Source organism: Pleurodeles waltl, chromosome 12, assembly GCF_031143425.1.
Source record: "Pleurodeles waltl isolate 20211129_DDA chromosome 12, aPleWal1.hap1.20221129, whole genome shotgun sequence".
Lineage (NCBI taxonomy): Eukaryota > Metazoa > Chordata > Amphibia > Caudata > Salamandridae > Pleurodeles > Pleurodeles waltl.
This window is the reverse complement of record NC_090451.1, coordinates 6971259-6995289: the sequence shown is the minus strand read 5'-3', so window position 1 is coordinate 6995289 and position 24031 is coordinate 6971259. Positions and strand designations below refer to the sequence as shown.

Below are 24031 nucleotides of genomic sequence, written 5' to 3'. Positions count from 1 at the left end.
AGGAACAGCCAGACCTAAAAACAACTCTCTTACCTTCAATGCCGAATAACCACTATAATTAGAATATCTCAAAAGCAGCTGGCCTTGTAAACTTAATGAGCAAGCAAGCCGATGCATTTTGGGTTTTGTTGTAAAAGAATACAAATTCCATCCATCCTTTCCTTTTCTTCCGGCAACAACCAATGTTACAAAGATATCACAGCACACAGTGACATTTACTGAAAGAAGAGGCGCTGAGGCTGGCGTGCAGCACTCAACAGCTCTTGTTATTGCAATCCAGACAGGGGTTCGGAAGGAGAAAAGTATGAAGGAATTGCGATAGTGAGACCGACTCTTCTGTGTATCTCCATGTCATGGAAAAAGGACAAGTCTGTTATTCATGGCCGGTTAGCTCAGTTGGTTAGAGCGTGGTGCTAATAACGCCAAGGTTGTGGGTTCGATCCCCGTACGGGCCAAGTTAAGTTTTTTCTCTCAAGTAAACTCTTTTTTTCTCATTTAATCAAACGCTTGTAAATCCATACACTCTGTTGCTCCAGTACACGTTCACTTTCCATTAGTCCTTCTTTTGCCACTTCTGACCAAAGCTCAAGCCGGCAGCGCCAGTAGAACAACAGAAGTGCAAGAGATTGTCTCTCCAAGATGGAGACACTGGCTCAGACTATGTCACGTGAGAGGTGGAGGGAGACCAAGAGCTGATTATTAGATGCGTGGCGATAAGAGGAACATAACTCAGGTGAACAGATTCTGGATAGTCATGCTATAGCTAGGATCAGCAACGTTACAGGGGAAAGGATAGGAAAATTATTAGGTGACAGAAGTATAGAAGTGGCTACAAGGGGGCGTGTCTCTTAACAGGGCCGAAAGATACACTGAAGGCGAAGGTGAAGTGAAAGAAGAAAAAAAGATCAAAGGAAATCAACAGTGATTGAGAGAAAACTCACAAAGGCAAATTGAGCAAAAGACAGGACCTGGGGAGTTAGACTACTTCAATGCAAATTTACGCCACAGATGAGCATGACAACTGACACTTGTCCAGTGGTGCTGAAACAATTTTCAGTGTGGGGGTGCTGCCATCAAAGGGCTTCTGAAAATCCAGGAATCATACAAAGAACAAGTCTTGCAGAATGAGCCACGCACATTCAGAAAGAGTGGTGATGCGTTGGTTACTTATTGGTAATCTTCATTAGCCTTAGTCCATTGCGTCCTTGTGACAGTCATTACAAAGTAAAGTGATGTCACCCTCCAAGAGGAAGAAAGAACAGGAGGATTCTTAAAAGCTAGCGCCATGCACCCAACCTGGGTGCCAAGCCCTTGCCAAAGGACTGATGGGAAGGTGGGCAGGATGTAATGTTTGTGACAAGGACAAGATGGACTTAGGGTAATGCAGAGTTTTGGTACTCAAATGCAAAACAGAAAATTTATTAAGCGATAATGCTTCACAAATGTATGCATTGAGGCCCAAGTAAACACCCTAGGATTTTCCTAGATTGTTACTCACTGGAATTCAACCCAGGAGGTGGCCATTCCTCTCGTAGACCATCCCTGACCTGGAAGATTTTCTAAAAAGCCTTGCAAAGCCAGAAAAATTGACGACTTAATCCACCTACTCAGAGTCATAAAAGTCACCTTCTTGTCTTTTCCAGGCTGTCCAAAAGTCACAAACAAGGAGTCGGTTTTCCTGAACTGCAGAGGCCTGGTGACATAAATGAAAAGAGCTCTTTAAACATCAAGTGTATTCAACAAATGTTCTTCCGGAGAGGAAGGAGAGGGAATGAAAGAAGGAAGAATTATTTCCTAAGATCTATCAAAAATAGACTTAACCTTTGCAGCAAAGGTAGGGCTAGGCCTTAAAGTTACCCCATCTTCCAAAGTATCAAATGAAGAGAGGACAGCATTTTAAAGCTCCCAGCTCCCCAATTGTTCTCAGCAAGGTGATAGCAAATAGGAAAATAACTTTATAGGAGACAATCTTTAATTGTACAGTATCCAGATCCTCAAAGAGATAAAATTGAAAAGCCTATAAAAGAGTAGGAAGATTCTGAGTTGGAGAAAAGGGATTTTTCATTGTTCTTACCATTGACAAAAGATCATAACAGTCTAGACACCAAAGAGTGTAACATCGATGAAAGTTCAGAAATGTCCCTAAAAGCCTTTATCGCAAACCAATGAGCTTTCAGAGTGCAAAGAGATTCAAGTGAAACCCAATCAGAAGAAAATGCAAAATAGCAGACAAACTACAGGAAAGTGCCAAAAGATCATGAGCAGAACATCACGTCTGAAAGGACTTCCAGTTCTTTGAGTAAGACTTCGAAGTAGAAGGCCTGCTGGAGTGCTGAAGTAACTCCACTAAGGAAGAGGAAAGACCCTTTGCTAGCAGTCCAGACTTCTCAACCTCCAAAGAGTTAGAGTGAGTTGGAGCAAGAAGGTCAGGGACGACGTTCTGAGAAGAGACACACTTGAGCAGTACCCAAGGAGGTAGAAGAGCCAGGGGTTCAGAAGAGGAAACCATGACATCTCTGGCCAATCAGGGTCAACAAGTTCCCTCCCCCTGCTGAGACTTGAAGAGAACCATCTGGATCAATAAAAAGGGGGGGGAATGTATAAAGGAGACTTCTCAGCCACTTTATCACCAATACGTCCACCACCTAGGCTCCTTGTTCCGGAAACCTGGATCAGAATCGACAAAGATGAGCATTGTCCTTGTTTGAAAAGAGATCCAGAAAGGGTTTCACAAACTCTGGGCATATCTCTCAAAACAACGACCTGGATAACGTCAACTCCAGCAAATTTGGAAACCTCCAGCTGTCTGCCATCACATTGTCGGTGCCCTTGATGTGTACTGCCGACGTATGCAACAGGTTGATCTCTGCCCAATAGCCCAATTGTTCTGCTATTGCATTGAGGGATTTTAAATGCATGCTTCACTGCTGGTTCATGTAAAAGACCGCTACCTTATTCTCTGTCTTTACTAGCACATTTTTCTGAGACAGATGATGATGGGAAAACTTCAAAGCACTGAAGCTTACCATCAACTCCATCTACTTCCATGACCTCCGACTCTCTAGGAAAGACCACTTGAATCAACAGGATCAATCCAACACAGTAGCTCTCCAGCCAGGTTTGCTGGCATCTGTTGCGAGGAATTCAGGAGGATCCAGGTGTATTAGTGTCCACTTAGACCAGTGGTCTTCAAACTCTTTAATGCCACATCCACCCAAAGGGAAAAAAAAACATTGGTGCCTCCCCTCTGAATTTTCCAGAATTCTTCTATCAAATTGACACTGTTTAAATATGTCTAGACCTATTTAAACATTGCAGTTAAGTTCTGTTACTGTTTTAAAAATGCAATCAAATACATGACCCCAAATATACTATTCTGGTCAGGCAGGCCTTACTAACCAATTGCAGCGTCATGCTCTGCTGAGTAAACTGATCTCACGGCAGTGAGGAATGCACAGGCGGGGTGGTGCCCGGCGCACGAAAGCGCGCCTTCTTGTGTTGTACGTCTCTTTGCGCAAATGCAAACTCAAATTTCCTGCACTTTGGTCGGCAGGAGAGACATGGGAAGGTGCAGTAGGGAAGGCTTGAGCAACAAACCGTTGGCTATGTTTTGTTGTTACTTTGTTGACATGAGCTAGAGTAATTTAAAGCAGAAGGAACGGCCAGACCTAAAAACAACTCTCTTACCTCCAACGCCGAATAACCACTATAATTAGAATATCTCAAAAGCAGCTGGCCTTGTAAACTTAATGAGCAAGCAAGCCAATGCATTTTGGGTTTTGTTGTAAAAGAATACAAATTCTATCCATCCTTTCCTTTTCTTCCGGCAACAACCAATGTTACAAAGATATCACAGCACACAGTGACGTTGACTGAAAGAAGAGGCGCTGAGGCTGGCGTGCAACACTCAACAGCTCTTGTTATTGCAATCCAGACAGGGGACGGAAGGAGATAAGTATGAAGGCATTGCGATAGTGAGACCGACTCTTCTGTGTATCTGCATGTCATGGAAAAAGGAAAAGTCTGTCATTCATGGGCGGTTAGCTCAGTTGCTTAGAGCGTGGTGTTAATAATGCCAAGGTCGTGGGTTCGATCCCCGTACGGGCCAAGTTAAGATTTTTATCTCAAGTAAACTCTTTTTTTCTCATTTAATCAAACGCTTGTAAATCCATACACTCTGTTGCTCCAGTACACGTTCACTTTCCATTAGTCCTTCTTTTGCCACTTCTGACCAAAGCTCAAGCCGGCAGCGCCAGTAGAACAACAGAAGTGCAAGAGATTGTCTCTCCAAGATGGAGACACTGGCTCAGACTATGTCACGTGAGAGGTGGAGGGAGACCAAGAGCTGATTATTAGATGCATGGGGATAAGAGGAACATAACTCAGGTGAACAGATTCTGGATAGTCATGCTATAGCTAGGATCAGCAACGTTACAGGGGAAAGGATAGGAAAATAATTAGGTGACAGAAGTATAGAAGTGGCTACAAGGGGGCGTGTCTCTTAACAGGGCCAAAAGATACACTGAAGGCGAAGGTGAAGTGAAAGAAGAAAGAAAGATCAAAGGAAATCAACAATGATTGAGAGAAAACTCACAAAGGCAAATTGAGCAAAAGACATGACCTGGGGAGTTAGACTACTTCAATGCAAATTTATGCCGCAGATGAGCATGACAACTGACCCTTGTCCAGTGGTGCTGAAACAATTTTCAGTGTGGGGGTGCTGCCATCAAAGGGCTTCTGAAAATCCAGGAATCATACAAAGAACAAGTCCTGCAGAATGAGCCACGCACATTCAGAAAGAGTGGTGATGCGTTGGTTACTTAGTGTTATCTTCATTAGCCTTAGTCCATTGCGTCCTTGTGACAGTCATTACAAAGTAAAGTGATGTCACCCTCCAAGAGGAAGAAAGAACAGGAGGATTCTTAAATGCTAGCGCCATGCACCCAACCTGGGTGCCAAGCCCTTGCCAAAGGACTGATGGGAAGGTGGGCAGGATGTAATGTTTGTGACAAGGACAAGATGGACTTAGGGTAATGCAGAGTTTTGGTACTCAAATGCAAAACAGAAAATTTATTAAGCGATAATGCTTCACAAATGTATGCATTGAGGCCCAAGTAAACACCATAGGATTTTCCTAGATTGTTACTCACTGGAATTCAACCCAGGAGGTGGCCATTCCTCTCGTAGACCATCCCTGACCTGGAAGATTTTCTAAAAAGCCTTGCAAAGCCAGAAAAATTTACGACTTAATCCACCTACTCAGAGTCATAAAAGTCACCTTCTTGTCTTTTCGAGGCTGTCCAAAAGTCACAAACAAGGAGTCGGTTTTCCTGAACTGCAGAGGCCTGGTGACATAAATGAAAAGAGCTCTTTAAACATCGAGTGTATTCAACAAATCTTCTTCCGGAGAAGAAGGAGAGGGAATGAAAGTAGGAAGAATTATTTCCTAAGATCTATCAAAAACAGACTTAACCTTTGCAGCAAAGGTAGGGCTAGGCCTTAAAGTTACCCCATCTTCCAAAGTATCAAATGAAGAGAGGACAGCATTTTAAGGCTCCCAGCTCCCCAATTGTTCTCAGCAAGGTGATAGCAAATAGGAAAATAACTTTATAGGAGACAATCTTTAATTGTACAGTATCCAGATCCTCAAAGAGATAAAATTGCAAAGCCTATAAAAGAGTAGGAAGATTCTGAGTTGGAGAAAAGGGATTTTTCATTGTTCTTACCATTGACAAAAGATCATAACAGTCTAGACACCAAAGAGTGTAACATCGATGAAAGTTCAGAAAAGTCCCTAATAGCCTTTATCGCAAACCAATGAGCTTTCAGAGTGGAAAGAGATTCAAGTGAAACCCATTCAGAAGAAAATGCAAAATAGCAGACAAACTACAGGTAGGTGCCAAAATATCATGAGCAGAACATCACGTCTGAAAGGACTTCTAGTTCTTTGAGTAAGACTTCGAAGTAGAAGGCCTGCTGGAGTGCTGAATTAACTCCACTAAGGAAGAGGAAAGACCCTTTGCTAGCAGTCCAGACTTCTCAACCTCCAAAGCGATAGAGTGAGTTGGAGCAAGAAGGTCAGGGACGACGTTCTGAGAAGAGACACACTTGAGCAGTACCCAAGGAGGTAGAAGAGCCAGGGGTTCAGAAGAGGAAACCATGACATCTCTGGCCAATCAGGGTCAACAAGAATCAAGTTCCCTCCCCCTGCTGAGACTTGAAGAGAACCATCTGGATCAATTAAAAGGGGGGGAATGTATAAAGGAGACTTCTCAGCCACTTTATCACCAATACGTCCACCACCTAGGCTCCTTGTTCCGGAAACCTGGATCAGAATCGACAAAGATGAGCATTGTCCTTGTTTGAAAAGAGATCCTGAAAGGGTTTCACAAACTCTTGGCATATCTCTCAAAACAACGACCTGGATAACGTCAACTCCAGCAAATTTGGAAACCTCCAGCTGTCTGCCATCACATTGTCGGTGCCCTTGATGTGTACTGCCGACGTATGCAACAGGTTGATCTCTGCCCAATAGCCCAATTGTTCTGCTATTGCATTGAGGGATTTTGAATGCATGCTTCACTGCTGGTTAATGTAAAAGACCGCTACCTTATTCTCTGTCTTTACTAGCACATTTTTCTGAGACAGATGATGATGGGAAAACTTCAAAGCCCTGAAGCTTACCATCAACTCCATCTACTTCCATGACCTCCGACTCTCTAGGAAAGACCACTTGAATCGACAGGATCAGTCCAACACAGTAGCTCTCCAGCCAGGTTTGCTGGCATCTGTTGCGAGGAATTCAGGAGGATCCAGGTGTATTAGTGTCCACTTAGACCAGTGGTCTTCAAACGCTTTAATGCCACATCCACCCAAAGGGAAAAAAAAACATTGGTGCCTCCCCTCTGAATTTTCCAGAATTCTTCTATCAAATTGACACTGTTTAAATATGTCTAGACCTATTTAAACATTGCAGTTAAGTTCTGTTACTGTTTTAAAAATGCAATCAAATACATGACCCCAAATATTCTATTCTGGTCAGGCAGGCCTTACTAACCAATTGCAGCGTCATGCTCTGCTGAGTAAACTGATCTCACGGCAGTGATGAATGCACAGGCCGGGTGGTGCCCGGCGCACAAAAGCGCGCCTTCTTGTGTTGTACGTCTCTTTGCGCAAATGCAAACTCAAATTTCCTGCACTGTGGTCGGCAGGAGAGACATGGGAAGGTGCAGTAGGGAAGGCTTGAGCAACAAACCGTTGGCTATGTTTTGTTGTTACTTTGTTGACATGAGCTAGAGTAATTTAAAGCAGAAGGAACGGCCAGACCTAAAAACAACTCTCTTACCTCCAATGCCGAATAACCACTATAATTAAAATATCTCAAAAGCAGCTGGCCTTGTAAACTTAATGAACAAGCAAGCCGATGCATTTTGGGTTTTGTTGTAAAAGAATAGAAATCCTATCCATCCTTTCCTTTTCTTCCGGCAACAACCAATGTTACAAAGATATCACAGCACACAGTGACATTGACTGAAAGAAGAGGCGCTGAGGCTGGCGTGCAACACTCAACAGCTCTTGTTATTGCAATCCAGACAGGGGACAGAAGGAGAAAAGTATGAAGGAATTGCGATAGTGAGACCGACTCTTCTGTGTATCTGCATGTCATGGAAAAAGGATAACTCTGTCGTTCATGGCCGGTTAGCTCAGTTGGTTAGAGCGTGGTGCTAATAACGCCAAGGTCGCGGGTTCGATCCCCGTACGGGCCAAGGTAAGTCTTTTCTCTCAAGTAAACTCTTTTTTTCTCATTTAATCAAACGCTTGTAAATCCAACTCTGTTGCTCCAGTACACTTTCACTTTCCATTAGTCCTTCTTTTGCCACTTCTGACCAAAGCTCAAGCCGGCAGCGCCAGTAGAACAACAGAAGTGCAAGAGATTGTCTCTCCAAGATGGAGACACTGGCTCAGACTATGTCACGTGAGAGGTGGAGGGAGACCAAGAGCTGATTATTAGATGCGTGGGGATAAGAGGAACATAACTCAGGTGAACAGATTCTGGATAGTCATGCTATAGCTAGGATCAGCAACGTTACAGGAGAAAGGATAGGAAAATAATTAGGTGACAGAAGTATAGAAGTGGCTACAAGGGGGCGTGTCTCTTAACAGGGCCGAAAGATACACTGAAGGCGAAGGTGAAGTGAAAGAAGAAAGAAAGATCAAAAGAAATCAACAGTGATTGAGAGAAAACTCACAAAGGCAAATTGAGCAAAAGACAGGACCTGGGGAGTTAGACTACTTCAATGCAAATTTACGCCGCAGATGAGCATGACAACTGACCCGTGTCCAGTGGTGCTGAAACAATTTTCAGTGTGGGGGTGCTGCCATCAAAGGGCTTCTGAAAATCCAGGAATCATACAAAGAACAAGTCCTGCAGAATGAGCCACGCACATTCAGAAAGAGTGGTGATGCGTTGGTTACTTATTGGTAATCTTCATTAGCCTTAGTCCATTGCGTCCTTGTGACAGTCATTACAAAGTAAAGTGATGTCACCCTCCAAGAGGAAGAAAGAACAGGAGGATTCTTAAATGCTAGCGCCATGCACCCAACCTGGGTGCCAAGCCCTTGCCAAAGGACTGATGGGAAGGTGGGCAGGATGTAATGTTTGTGACAAGGACAAGATGGACTTAGGGTAATGCAGAGTTCAAAACATTGGTACTCAAATGCAAAACAGAAAATTTATTAAGCGATAATGCTTGACAAATGTATGCCCTGAGGCCCAAGTAACCACCCGAGGAATTTCCTAGATTGTTACTCACTGGAATTCAACCCAGGAGGTGGCCATTCCTCTCGTAGACCATCCCTGACCTGGAAGATTTTCTAAAAAGCCTTGCAAAGCCAGAAAAATTGACAACTTAATCCACCTACTCAGAGTCATAAAAGTCACCTTCTTGTCTTTTCCAGGCTGTCCAAAAGTCACAAACAAGGAGTCGGTTTTCCTGAACTGCAGAGGCCTAGTGACATAAATGAAAAGAGCTCTTTAAACATCAAGTGTATTCAACAAATGTTCCTCCGGAGAGGAAGGAGAGGGAATGAAAGAAGGAAGAATTATTTCCTAAGATCTATCAAAAATAGACTTAACCTTTGCAGCAAAGGTAGGGCTAGGCCTTAAAGTTACCCCATCTTCCAAAGTATCAAATGAAGAGAGGACAGCATTTTAAGGCTCTCAGCTCCCCAATTGTTCTCAGCAAGGTGATAGCAAATAGGAAAATAACTTTATAGGAGACAATCTTTAATTGTACAGTATCCAGATCCTCAAAGAGATAATATTGCAAAGCCTATAAAAGAGTAGGAAGATTCTGAGTTGGAGAAAAGGGATTTTTCATTGTTCTTACCATTGACAAAAGATCATAACAGTCTAGACACCAAAGAGTGTAACATCGATGAAAGTTCAGAAAAGTCCCTAAAAGCCTTTATCGCAAACCAATGAGCTTTCAGAGTGGAAAGAGATTCAAGTGAAACCCATTCAGAAGAAAATGCAAAATAGCAGACAAACTACAGGTAGGTGCCAAAAGATCATGAGCAGAACATCACGTCTGAAAGGACTTCCAGTTCTTTGAGTAAGTCTTCGAAGTAGAAGGCCTGCTGGAGTGCTGAATTAACTCCACTAAGGAAGAGGAAAGACCCTTTGCTAGCAGTCCAGACTTCTCAACCTCCAAAGCGATAGAGTGAGTTGGAGCAAGAAGGTCAGGGATGACGTTCTGAGAAGAGACACACTTGAGCAGTACCCAAGGAGGTAGAAGAGCCAGGGGTTCAGAAGAGGAAACCATGACATCTCTGGCCAATCAGGGTCAACAAGAATCAAGTTCCCTCCCCCTGCTGAGACTTGAAGAGAACCATCTGGATCAATAAAAAGGGGGGGAATGTATAAAGGAGACTTCTCAGCCACTTTATCACCAATACGTCCACCACCTAGGCTCCTTGTTCCGGAAACCTGGATCAGAATCGACAAAGATGAGCATTGTCCTTGTTTGAAAAGAGATCTAGAAAGGGTTTCACAAACTCTCGGCATATCTCTCAAAACAACAACCTGGATAACGTCAACTCCAGCAAATTTGGAAACCTCCAGCTGTCTGCCATCACATTGTCGGTGCCCTTGATGTGTACTGCCGACGTATGCAACAGGTTGATCTCTGCCCAATAGCCCAATTGTTCTGCTATTGCATTGAGGGATTTTGAATGCATACTTCACTGCTGGTTAATGTAAAAGACCGCTACCTTATTCTCTGTCTTTACTAGCACATTTTTCTGAGACAGATGATGATGGGAAAACTTCAAAGCCCTGAAGCTTACCATCAACTCCATCTACTTCCATGACCTCCGACTCTCTAGGAAAGACCACTTGAATCGACAGGATCAGTCCAACACAGTAGCTCTCCAGCCAGGTTTGCTGGCATCTGTTGCGAGGAATTCAGGAGGATCCAGGTGCATTAGTGTCCACTTAGACCAGTGGTCTTCAAACTCTTTAATGCCACATCCACCCAAAGGGAAAAAAAAACATTGGTGCCTCCCCTCTGAATTTTCCAGAATTCTTCTATCAATTTGACACTGTTTAAATATGTCTAGACCTATTTAAACATTGCAGTTAAGTTCTGTTACTGTTTTAAAAATGCAATCAAATACATGACCCCAAATATACTATTCTGGTCAGGCAGGCCTTACTAACCAATTGCAGCGTCATGCTCTGCTGAGTAAACTAATCTCACGGCAGTGACGAAAGCGCGCCTTCTTGTGTTGTACGTCTCTTTGCCCAAATGCAAACTCAAATTTCCTGCACTGTGGTCGGCAGGAGAGACATGGGAAGGTGCAGTAGGGAAGGCTTGAGCAACAAACCGTTGGCTATCTTTTGTTGTTACTTTGTTGACATGAGCTAGAGTAATTTAAAGCAGAAGGAACGGCCAGACCTAAAAACAACTCTCTTACCTCCAACGCCAAATAACCACTATAATTAGAATATCTCAAAAGCAGCTGGCCTTGTAAACTTAATGAGCAAGCAAGCCGATGCATTTTGGGTTTTGTTGTAAAAGAATAGAAATCCTATCCATCCTTTCCTTTTTTTCCGGCAACAACCAATGTTACAAAGATATCACAGCACACAGTGACATTGACTGAAAGAAGAGGCGCTGAGGCTGGCGTGCAGCACTCAACAGCTCTTGTTATTGCAATCCAGACAGGGGACAGAAGGAGAAATGTATGAAGGAATTGCGATAGTGAGACCGACTCTTCTGTGTATCTGCATGTCATGGAAAACGGATAACTCTGTCATTCATGGCCGGTTAGCTCAGTTGGTTAGAGCGTGGTGCTAATAACGCCAAGGTCGCGGGTTCGATCCCCGTACGGGCCAAGGTACGTTTTTTCTCTCAAGTAAACTCTTTTTTTCTCATTTAATCAAACGCTTGTAAATCCATACACTCTGTTGCTCCAGTACACGTTCACTTTCCATTAGTCCTTCTTTTGCCACTTCTGACCAAAGCTCAAGCCGGCAGCGCCAGTAGAACAACAGAAGTGCAAGAGATTGTCTCTCCAAGATGGAGACACTGGCTCAGACTATGTCACGTGAGAGGTGGAGGGAGACCAAGAGCTGATTATTAGATGCGTGGGGATAAGAGGAACATAACTCAGGTGAACAGATTCTGGATAGTGATGCTATAGCTAGGATCAGCAACGTTACAGGGGAAAGGATAGGAAAATAATTAGGTGACAGAAGTATAGAAGTGGCTACAAGGGGGCGTGTCTCTTAACAGGGCCGAAAGATACACTGAAGGCGAAGGTGAAGTGAAAGAAGAAAGAAAGATCAAAGGAAATCAACAGTGATTGAGAGAAAACTCACAAAGGCAAATTGAGCAAAAGACAGGACCTGGGGAGTTAGACTACTTCAATGCAAATTTACGCCGCAGATGAGCATGACAACTGACCCTTGTCCAGTGGTGCTGAAACAATTTTCAGTGTGGGGGTGCTACCATCAAAGGGCTTCTGAAAATCCAGGAATCATACAAAGAACAAGTCCTGTAGAATGAGCCACGCACATTCAGAAAGAGTGGTGATGCGTTGGTTACTTATTGGTAATCTTCATTAGCCTTAGTCCATTGCGTCCTTGTGACAGTCATTACAAAGTAAAGTGATGTCACCCTCCAAGAGGAAGAAAGAACAGGAGGATTCTTAAATGCTAGCGCCATGCACCCAACCTGGGTGCCAACCCCTTGCCAAAGGACTGATGGGAAGGTGGGCAGGATGTAATGTTTGTGACAAAGACAAGATGGACTAAGGGTAATGCAGAGTTCAAAACATTGGTACTCAAATGCAAAACAGAAAAATTATTAAGCCATAATGCTTGACAAATGTATGCTCTGAGGACCAAGTAGCCACCCTAGGAATTTCCTAGATTGTTACTCACTGGAATTCAACCCAGGAGGTGGCCATTCCTCTCGTAGACCATCCCTGAACTGGAAGATATTCTAAAAAGCCTTGCAAAGCCAGAAAAATTGACAACTTAATCCACCTACTCAGAGTCATAAAAGTCACCTTCTTGTCTTTTCCAGGCTGTCCAAAAGTCACAAACAAGGAGTCGGTTTTCCTGAACTGCAGAGGCCTGGTGACATAAATGAAAAGAGCTCTTTAAACATCAAGTGTATTCAGCAAATGTTCCTCCGGAGAGGAAGGAGAGGGAATGAAAGAAGGAAGAATTATTTCCTAAGATCTATCAAAAATAGACTTAACCTTTGCAGCAAAGGTAAGGCTAGGCCTTAAAGTTACCCCATCTTCCAAAGTATCAAATGAAGAGAGGATAGCATTTTAAGGCTCCCAGCTCCCCAATTGTTCTCAGCAAGGTGATAGGAAATAGGAAAATAACTTTATAGGAAACAATCTTTATGTCTACAGTATCCAGATCCTCAAAGAGATAAAATTGCAAAGCCTATAAAAGAGTAGGAAGATTCTGAGTTGGAGAAAAGGGATTTTTCAACTGGTCTTACAATTGACAAAAGATCAGAACAGTCTAGACACCAAAGATTGTAACATCTTCGAAGGTACAGAAAAGTCCCTAAAAACCTTTATCGCAAAGCAATGAGCTTTCAGAGTGGAAAGAGATTGAAGTGAAACCCATTTGAAGAAAATGCAAAATAGCAGACAAACTACAGGTAGGTGCCAAAAGATCATGAGCAGAACATCACGTCTCAAAAGACTTCCAGTTCTTTGAGTAAGACGTCGAAGTAGAAGGCCTGCTGGAGTGCTGAATTAACTCCACTAAGGAAGAGGAAAGACCCTTTGCTAGCAGTCCAGACTTCTCAACCTCCAAAGCGATAGAGTGAGTTGGAGCAAGAAGGTCAGGGACGACGTTCTGAGAGAGACACACTTGAGCACTACCCAATGAGGTAGAAGAGCCAGGGTTCAGAAGAGGAAACCATGACATCTCTGGCCAATAAGGGCCCACAAGAATAAAGTTCCCTCGCCCCTGCTGAGACTTGAAGAGAACCATCTGGATCAATAAAAAGTGGGGGAATGTATAAAGGAGACTTCTCAGCCACTTTATCACCAATACGTCCACTACCTAGGCTCCTTGTTCCGGAAGCCTGGATCAGAATCGACAAAGATGAGCATTGTCCTTGTTTGAAAAGAGATCCAGAAAGGGTTTCACAAACTCTCGGCATATCTCTCAAAACAACGACCTGGATAACGTCAACTCCAGCAAATTTGGAAACCTCCAGCTGTCTGCCATCACATTGTCGGTGCCCTTGATGTGTACTGTCGACGTGTGCAACAGGTTGATCTCTGCCCAATAACCCAATTGTTCTGCTATTGCATTGAGGGATTTGGAATGCATGCTTCACTGTTGGTTAATGTAAAAGACAGCTACCTTATTCTCTGTCTTTACTAGCACATTTTTTTGAGACAGATGATGATGGGAAAACTTCAAAGCCTTGAAGATTACCATCAACTCCATCTATTTCCATGACCTCCGACTCTCTAGGAAAGACCACTTGAATCGACAGGATCAGTCCAACACAGTAGCTCTCCAGCCAGGTTTGCTGGCATCTGTTGCGAGGAATTCAGGAGCATCCAGGTGTATTAGTGTCCACTTAGACCAGTGGTCTTCAAACTCTTTAATGCCGCATCCACCCAATGGGAAAAAAAACATTGGTGCCTCCCCTCTGAATTGTCCACAATTCTTCTATTAAATTGACACTGTTTAAATATGTCTAGACCTATTTAAACATTGCAGTTAAGTTCTGTTACTGTTTTAAAAATGCAATCAAATACATGACCCCAAATATACTATTCTGGTCAGGCCTGCCCTACTAACCAATTGCAGCGTCATGCTCTGCTGAGTAAACTGATCTCACGACAGTGAGGAATGCACAGGCCGGGTGGTGCCCGGTGCACGAAAGCGCGCCTTCTTGTGTTGTACGTCTCTTCGCGCAAATGCAAACTCAGATTTCCTGCACTGTGGTCGGCAGGAGAGACATGGGAAGGCGCAGTAGGGAAGGCTTGAGCAACGAACCGTTGGCTATGTTTTGTTGTAACTTTGTTGACATGAGCTCAAGTAATTTGAAGCAGAAGGAACGGCCAGATCTAAAAAAAACTCTCTTACCTCCAACGCCGAATAACCACTATAATTATAATATCTCAAAAGCAGCTGGCCTTGTAAACTTAATGAGCAAGCAAGCCGATGCATTTTGGGTTTTGTTGTAAAAGAATAAAAATACTATCCATCCTTTCCTTTTTTTCCGGCAACAAGCGATGTTACAAAGATATCACAGCACACAGTGAGATTGAGTGAAAGAAGAGGCACTGAGGCTGGCGTGCAGCACTCCACAGCTCTTGTTATTGTAATCCAGACAGGGGGCGGAAGGAGAAAAGTATGAAGGAATTGCGACAGTGAGACCAACTCTTCTATCTATCTGCATTTCATGGAAAAAGGATATGTGTAGTACTCATGGCCGGTTAGCTCAGTTGGTTAGAGTGTGCTGCTAATAACGCCAAGGTTGCGGGTTCGATCCCCGTACGGGCCAGGTTGCAATTTTTCTCTCAACTAAACTCTTTTTTTCTCATTTAATCAAGCTCTTATAAATCCATACACTCTGTTGCTCCAGTATACGTTCACTTTCCATTAGTCCTTCTTTTGCCACTGCTGACCAAAGCTCAAGCCGGCAGCGCCAGTAGAACAACACAAGGGCAAGGGACTGTCTCTCCAAGATGGAGACACTGCCTCAGACTATGTCTCGTGAGAGGTGGAGGGAGACCAAGAGCTGATTATTAGATGCGTGGGGATAAGAGGAACATAACTCAGGTGAACAGATTCTGGATAGCGATGCTATAGCTAGGATCAGCAACGTTACAGGGCAAAGGATAGGAAAATAATTAGGTGACAGAAGTATAGAAGTGGCTACAAGGGGGTGTGTCTCTTAAGAGGGCCGAAAGATACACTGAAGGCGAAGGTGAAGTGAAAGAAGAAAGAAAGATCAAAGGAAGTCGACAGTGATTGAGAGAAAACTCACAAAGGCAAATTGAGCAAAAGACAAGGCCTGGGGAGTTAGACTACTTCAATGCAAATTTACGCCGCAGATGAGCATGACAACTGACCCTTGTACAGTGGTGCTGAAACAATTTTCAGTGTGGGGGTGCTGCCATCAAAGGGCTTCTGAAAATCCAGGAATTATACAAAGAAATAGTCCTGCAGAATGACGCCACGCACATTCAGAAAGAGTGGTGATGCGTTGGTTACTTATTGGTAATCTTCATTAGCCTTAGTCCATTGCGTCCTTGTGACAGTCATTACAAAGTAAGGTGATGTCACCTTCCAACAAGAAGAAAGAACAGGAGGATCCTTAAATGCTAGCCCCATGCACCCAACCTGGGTGCCAAGCCCTTGCCAAAGGACTGATGGGAAGGTGGGCAGGATGTAATGTTTGTGACAAAGACAAGATGTACTAAGGGTAATGCAGAGTTCAAAACATTGGTACTCAAATGCAAAACAGAAAAATTATTAAGCCTTAATTCTTGACAAATGTATGATCTGAGGACCAAGTAGCCACCCTAGGAATTTCCTAGATTGTTACTCACTGGAATTCAACCCAGGAGGTGGCCATTCCTCTCGTAGACCATCCCTGAACTGGAAGATATTCTAAAAAGCCTTGCAAAGCCAGAAAAATTGACAACTTAATCCACCTACTCAGAGTCATAAAAGTCACCTTCTTGTCTTTTCCAGGCTGTCCAAAAGTCACAAACAAGGAGTCGGTTTTCCTGAACTGCAGAGGCCTGGTGACATAAATGAAAAGAGCTCTTTAAACATCAAGTGTATTCAGAAAATGTTCCTCCGGAGAGGAAGGAGAGGGAATGAAAGAAGGAAGAATTATTTCCTAAGATCTATCAAAAATAGACTTAACCTTTGCAGCAAAGGTAAGGCTAGGCCTTAAAGTTACCCCATCTTCCAAAGTATCAAATGAAGAGAGGACAGCATTTTAAGGCTCCCAGCTCACCAATTGTTCTCAGCAAGGTGATAGGAAATAGGAAAATAACTTTATAGGAAACAATCTTTATGTCTACAGTATCCAGATCCTCAAAGAGATAAAATTGCAAAGCCTATAAAAGAGTAGGAAGATTCTGAGTTGGAGAAAGGGATTTTTCAACTGGTCTTACAATTGACAAAAGATCAGAACAGTCTAGACACCAAAGACTGTAACATCGACGAAGGTACAGAAAAGTCCCTAAAAACCTTTATCGCAAAGCAATGAGCTTTCAGAGTGGAAAGAGATTCAAGTGAAACCCATTCAGAAGAAAATGCAAAATAGCAGACAAACTACAGGTAGGTGCCAAAAGATCATGAGCAGAACATCACGTCTCAAAAGACTTCCAGTTCTTTGAGTAAGACTTCGAAGTAGAAGGCCTGCTGGAGTGCTGAATTAACTCCACTAAGGAAGAGGAAAGACCCTTTGCTAGCAGTCCAGACTTCTCAACCTCCAAAGCGATAGAGTGAGTTGGAGCAAGAAGGTCAGGGACGACGTTCTGAGAGAGACACACTTCAGCAGTACCCAATGAGGTAGAAGAGCCAGGGTTCAGAAGAGGAAACCATGACATCTCTGGCCAATAAGGGCCCACAAGAATAAAGTTCCCTCGCCCCTGCTGAGACTTGAAGAGAACCATCTGGATCAATAAAAAGTGGGGGAATGTATAAAGGAGACTTCTCAGCCACTTTATCACCAATACGTCCACTACCTAGGCTCCTTGTTCCGGAAGCCTGGATCAGAATCGACAAAGATGAGCATTGTCCTTGTTTGAAAAGAGATCCAGAAAGGGTTTCACAAACTCTCGGCATATCTCTCAAAACAACGACCTGGATAACGTCAACTCCAGCAAATTTGGAAACCTCCAGCTGTCTGCCATCACATTGTCGGTGCCCTTGATGTGTACTGCCGACGTGTGCAACAGGTTGATCTCTGTCCAATAACCCAATTGTTCTGCTATTGCATTGAGGGATTTTGAATGCATGCTTCACTGTTGGTTAATGTAAAAGACAGCTACCTTATTCTCTGTCTTTACTAGCACATTTTTTTGAGACAGATGATGATGGGAAAACTTCAAAGTCCTGAAGGTTACCATCAACTCCATCTATTTCCATGACCTCCGACTCACTAGGAAAGACCACTTGAATCGACAGGATCAGTCCAACACAGTAGCTCTCCAGCCAGGTTTGCTGGCATCTGTTGCGAGGAATTCAGGAGCATCCAGGTGTATTAGTGTCCACTTAGACCAGTGGTCTTCAAACTCTTTAATGCCGCATCCACCCAATGGGAAAAAAAAACATTGGTGCCTCCCCTCTGAATTGTCCACAATTCTTCTATTAAATTGACACTGTTTAAATATGTCTAGACCTATTTAAACATTGCAGTTAAGTTCTGTTACTGTTTTAAAAATGCAATCAAATACATGACCCCAAATATACTATTCTGGTCAGGCCTGCCCTACTAACCAATTGCAGCGTCATGCTCTGCTGAGTAAACTGATCTCACGACAGTGAGGAATGCACAGGCCGGGTGGTGCCCGGTGCACGAAAGCGCGCCTTCTTGTGTTGTACGTCTCTTCGCGCAAATGCAAACTCAGATTTCCTGCACTGTGGTCGGCAGGAGAGACATGGGAAGGCGCAGTAGGGAAGGCTTGAGCAACATACCGTTGGCTATGTTTTGTTGTTACTTTGTTGACATGAGCTAGAGTAATTTAAAGCAGAAGGAACGGCCAGACCTAAAAACAACTCTCTTACCTCCAACGCCGAATAACCACTATAATTATAATATCTCAAAAGCAGCTGGCCTTGTAAACTTAATGAGCAAGCAAGCCGATGCATTTTGGGTTTTGTTGTAAAAGAATAAAAATACTATCCATCCTTTCCTTTTTTCCGGCAACAAGCGATGTTACAAAGATATCACAGCACACAGTGAGATTGAGTGAAAGAAGAGGCACTGAGGCTGGTGTGCAGCACTCCACAGCTCTTGTTATTGTAATCCAGACAGGGGGCGGAAGGAGAAAAGTATGAAGGAATTGCGATAGTAAGACCAACTCTTCTATCTATCTGCATTTCATGGAAAAAGGATATCTGTAGTACTCATGGCCGGTTAGCTCAGTTGGTTAGAGCGTGCTGCTAATAACGCCAAGGTCGCGGGTTCGATCCCTGTACGGGCCAGGTTGCATTTTTTCTCTCAACTAAACTCTTTTTTTCTCATTTAATCAAGCTCTTATAAATCCATACACTCTGTTGCTCCAGTATACGTTCACTTTCCATTAGTCCTTCTTTTGCCACTGCTGACCAAAGCTCAAGCCGGCAGCGCCAGTAGAACAACACAAGTGCAAGGGATTGTCTCTCCAAGATGGAGACACTGCCTCAGACTATGTCTCGTGAGAGGTGGAGGGAGACCAAGAGCTGATTATTAGATGCATGGGGATAAGAGGAACATAACTCAGGTGAACAGATTCTGGATAGTGATGCTATAGCTAGGATCAGCAACGTTACAGGGCAAAGGATAGGAAAATAATTAGGTGACAGAAGTATAGAAGTGGCTACAAGGGGGTGTGTCTCTTAAGAGGGCCGAAAGATACACTGAAGGCGAAGGTGAAGTGAAAGAAAAAAGAAAGATCAAAGGAAGTCGACAGTGATTGAGAGAAAACTCACAAAGGCAAATTGAGCAAAAGACAAGGCCTGGGGAGTTAGACTACTTCAATGCAAATTTACGCTGCAGATGAGCATGACAACTGACCCTTGTACAGTGGTGCTGAAACAATTTTCAGTGTGGGGGTGCTGCCATCAAAGGGCTTCTGAAAATCCAGGAATTATACAAAGAAGAAGTCCTGCGGAATGAGCCACGCACATTCAGAAAGAGTGGTGATGCGTTGGTTACTTATTGGTAATCTTCATTAGCCTTAGTCCATTGCGTCCTTGTGACAGTCATCACAAAGTAAGGTGATGTCACCTTCCAACAGGAAGAAAGAACAGGAAGATCCTTAAATGCTAGCCCCATGCACCCAACCTGGGTGCCAAGCCCTTGCCAAAGGACTGATGGGAAGGTGGGCAGGATGTAATGTTTGTGACAAAGACAAGATGGACTAAGGGGAATGCAGAGTTCAAAACATTGGTACTCAAATGCAAAACAGAAAAATTATTAAGCCATAATGCTTGACAAATGTATGCTCTGAGGACCAAGTAGCCACCCTAGGAATTTCCTAGATTGTTACTCACTGGAATTCAACCCAGGAGGTGGCCATTCCTCTCGTAGACCATCCCTGAACTGGAAGATATTCTGAAAAGCCTTGCAAGCCAGAAAAATTGACAACTTAATCCACCTACTCAGAGTCATAAAAGTCACCTTCTTGTCTTTTCCAGGCTGTCAAAAAGTCACAAACAAGGAGTTGGTTTTCCTGAACTGCAGAGGCCTGGTGACATAATTGAAAAGACCTCTTTAAACATCAGGCGTATTCAGCAAATGTTCCTCCGGAGAGGAAGGAGAGGGAATGAAAGAAGGAAGAATTATTTGCTAAAATCTATCAAAAATAGACCTAACCTTTCCAGCAAAGGTAAGGCTAGGCCTTAAAGTTACCCCATCTTCCAAAGTATCAAATGAAGAGAGGACAGCATTTTAAGGCTCCCAGCTCCCCAATTGTTCTCAGCAAGGTGATAGGAAATAGGAAAATAACTTTATAGGAAACAATCTTTATGTCTACAGTATCCAGATCCTCAAAGAGAGAAAATTGCAAAGCCTATAAAAGAGTAGGAAGATTCTGAGTTGGAGAAAAGGGATTTTTCAACTGGTCTTACAATTGACAAAAGATCAGAACAGTCTAGACACCAAAGATTGTAACATCGACGAAGGTACAGAAAAGTCCCTAAAAACCTTTATCGCAAAGCAATGAGCTTTCAGAGTGGAAAGAGATTCAAGTGAAACCCATTCAGAAGAAAATGCAAAATAGCAGACAAACTACAGGTAGGTGCCAAAAGATCATGAGCAGAACATCACGTCTCAAAAGACTTCCAGTTCTTTGAGTAAGACTTCGAAGTAGAAGGCCTGCTGGAGTGCTGAATTAACTCCACTAAGGAAGAGGAAAGACCCTTTGCTAGCAGTCCAGACTTCTCAACCTCCAAAGCGATAGAGTGAGTTGGAGCAAGAAGGTCAGGGACGACGTTCTGAGAGAGACACACTTCAGCAGTACCCAATGAGGTAGAAGAGCCAGGGTTCAGAAGAGGAAACCATGACATCTCTGGCCAATAAGGGCCCACAAGAATAAAGTTCCCTCGCCCCTGCTGAGACTTGAAGAGAACCATCTGGATCAATAAAAAGTGGGGGAATGTATAAAGGAGACTTCTCAGCCACTTTATCACCAATACGTCCACTACCTAGGCTCCTTGTTCCGGAAGCCTGGATCAGAATCGACAAAGATGAGCATTGTCCTTGTTTGAAAAGAGATCCAGAAAGGGTTTCACAAACTCTCGGCATATCTCTCAAAACAACGACCTGGATAACGTCAACTCCAGCAAATTTGGAAACCTCCAGCTGTCTGCCATCACATTGTCGGTGCCCTTGATGTGTACTGCCGACGTGTGCAACAGGTTGATCTCTGCCCAATAACCCAATTGTTCTGCTATTGCATTGAGGGATTTTGAATGCATGCTTCACTGTTGGTTAATGTAAAAGACAGCTACCTTATTCTCTGTCTTTACTAGCACATTTTTTTGAGACAGATGATGATGGGAAAACTTCAAAGCCCTGAAGATTACCATCAACTCCATCTATTTCCATGACCTCCGACTCTCTAGGAAAGACCACTTGAATCGACAGGATCAGTCCAACACAGTAGCTCTCCAGCCAGGTTTGCTGGCATCTGTTGCGAGGAATTCAGGAGCATCCAGGAGTATTAGTGTCCACTTAGACCAGTGGTCTTCAAACTCTTTAATGCCGCATCCACCCAATGGGAAAAAAAACATTGGGGCCTCCCCTCTGAATTGTCCACAATTCTTCTATTAAATTGACACTGTTTAAATATGTCTAGACCTATTTAAACATTGCAGTTAAGTTCTGTTACTGTTTTAAAAATGCAATCAAATAAATCACCCCAAATATATTATTCTGGTCAGGCCTGCCCTACTAACCAATTACAGCGTCATGCTCTGCTGAGTAAACTGATCTCACGACAGTGAGGAATGCACAGGCCGGGTGGTGCCCGGCGCACGAAAGCGCGCCTTCTTGTGTTGTACGTCTCTTCGCGCAAATGCAAACTCAGATTTCCTGCACTGTGGTCGGCAGGAGAGACATGGGAAGGCGCAGTAGGGAAGGCTTGAGCAATGAACCGTTGGCTATGTTTTGTTGTTACTTTGTTGACATGAGCTCAAGTAATTTGAAGCAGAAGGAACGGCCAGACCTAAAAAAAACTCTCTTACCTCCAACGCCGAATAACCACTATAATTATAATATCTCAAAAGCAGCTGGCCTTGTAAACTTAATGAGCAAGCAAGCCGATGCATTTTGGGTTTTGTTGTAAAAGAATAAAAATACTATCCATCCTTTCCTTTTTTTCCGGCTACAAGCGATGTTACAAAGATATCACAGCACACAGTGAGATTGAGTGAAAGAAGAGGCACTGAGGCTGGCGTGCAGCACTCCACAGCTCTTGTTATTGTAATCCAGACAGGGGGCGGAAGGAGAAAAGTATGAAGGAATTGCGATAGTGAGACCAACTCTTCTATCTATATGCATTACATGGAAAAAGGATATATTTAGTACTCATGGCCGGTTAGCTCAGTTGGTTAGAGCGTGGTGCTAATAACGCCAAGGTCGCGGGTTCGATCCCCGTACGGGCCAGGTTGCATTTTTTCTCTCAACTAAACTCTTTTTTTCTCATTTAATCAAGCTCTTATAAATCTATACACTCTGTTGCTCCAGTATACGTTCACTTTCCATTAGTCCTTCTTTTGCCACTGCCTGCTAACCAAAGCTCAAGCCGGCAGCGCCAGTAGAACAACACAAGTGCAAGGGATTGTCTCTCCAAGATGGAGACACTGCCTCAGACTATGTCTCGTGAGAGGTGGAGGGAGACCAAGAGCTGATTATTAGATGCGTGGGGATAAGAGGAACATAACTCAGGTGAGCAGATTCTGGATAGTGATGCTATAGCTAGGATCAGCAACGTTACAGGGCAAAGGATAGGAAAATAATTAGGTGACAGAAGTATAGAAGTGGCTACAAGGGGGTGTGTCTCTTAAGAGGGCCGAAAGATACACTGAAGGCGAAGGTGAAGTGAAAGAAGAAAGAAAGATCAAAGGAAGTCGACAGTGATTGAGAGAAAACTCACAAAGGCAAATTGAGCAAAAGACAAGGCCTGGGGAGTTAGACTACTTCAATGCAAATTTACACCGCAGATGAGCATGACAACTGACCCTTGTACAGTGGTGCTGAAACAATTTTCAGTGTGGGGGTGCTGCCATCAAAGGGCTTCTGAAAATCCAGGAATTATACAAAGAACAAGTCCTGCGGAATGAGCCACGCACATTCAGAAAGAGTGGTGATGCGTTGGTTACTTATTGGTAATCTTCATTAGCCTTAGTCCATTGCGTCCTTTTGACAGTCATTACAAAGTAAGGTGATGTCACCTTCCAACAGGAAGAAAGAACAGGAAGATCCTTAAATGCTAGCCCCATGCACCCAACCTGGGTGCCAAGCCCTTGTCAAAGGACTGATGGGAAGGTGGGCAGGATGTAATGTTTGTGACAAAGACAAGATGGACTAGGGGTAATGCAGAGTTCAAAACATTGGTACTCAAATGCAAAACAGAAAAATTATTAAGCCATAATGCTTGACAAATGTATGCTCTGAGGACCAAGTAGCCTTCCTAGGAATTTCCTAGATTGTTACTCACTGGAATTCAACCCAGGACGTGGCCATTCCTCTCGTAGACCATTCCTACACTGGAAGATATTCTAAAAAGCCTTGCAAAGCCAGAAAAATTGACAACTTAATCCACCTACTCAGAGTCATAAAAGTCACTTTCTTGTCTTTTCCAGGCTGTCCAAAAGTCACAAACAAGGAGTCGGTTTTCCTGAACTGCAGAGGCCTGGTGACATAAATGAAAAGAGCTCTTTAAACATCAGGTGTATTCAGCAAATGTTCCTCCGGAGAGGAAGGAGAGGGAATGAAAGAAGGAAGAATTATTTCCTAAGATCTATCAAAAATAGACTTAACCTTTGCAGCAAAGGTAAGGCTAGGCCTTAAAGTTACCCCATCTTCCAAAGTATCAAATGAAGAGAGGACAGCATTTTAAGGCTCCCAGCTCCCCAATTGTTCTCAGCAAGGTGATAGGAAATAGGAAAATAACTTTATAGGAAACAATCTTTATGTCTACAGTATCCAGATCCTCAAAGAGATAAAATTGCAAAGCCTATAAAAGAGTAGGAAGATTCTGAGTTGGAGAAAAGGGATTTTTCAACTGGTCTTACAATTGACAA

At 43.4% G+C, this 24031-nt stretch overlaps 4 non-coding genes across 4 annotated transcripts; all 4 read left to right on the top strand.

Annotated features, from left to right (window-relative positions):
* The first annotated feature begins 381 nt into the window (after positions 1-381).
* On the top strand, positions 382-455 carry TRNAI-AAU (transfer RNA isoleucine (anticodon AAU)). Its single transcript has one exon. It is a non-coding gene; the product is annotated as a tRNA-Ile (tRNA).
* Positions 456-7692: 7237 nt separating this feature from the next.
* TRNAI-AAU (transfer RNA isoleucine (anticodon AAU)) lies at positions 7693-7766 on the top strand. Its single transcript has one exon. It is a non-coding gene; the product is annotated as a tRNA-Ile (tRNA).
* Positions 7767-11324: 3558 nt separating this feature from the next.
* On the top strand, positions 11325-11398 carry TRNAI-AAU (transfer RNA isoleucine (anticodon AAU)). Its single transcript has one exon. It is a non-coding gene; the product is annotated as a tRNA-Ile (tRNA).
* A 10919-nt stretch (positions 11399-22317) lies between these two features.
* TRNAI-AAU (transfer RNA isoleucine (anticodon AAU)) lies at positions 22318-22391 on the top strand. Its single transcript has one exon. It is a non-coding gene; the product is annotated as a tRNA-Ile (tRNA).
* The last annotated feature ends 1640 nt before the right edge of the window (positions 22392-24031 follow it).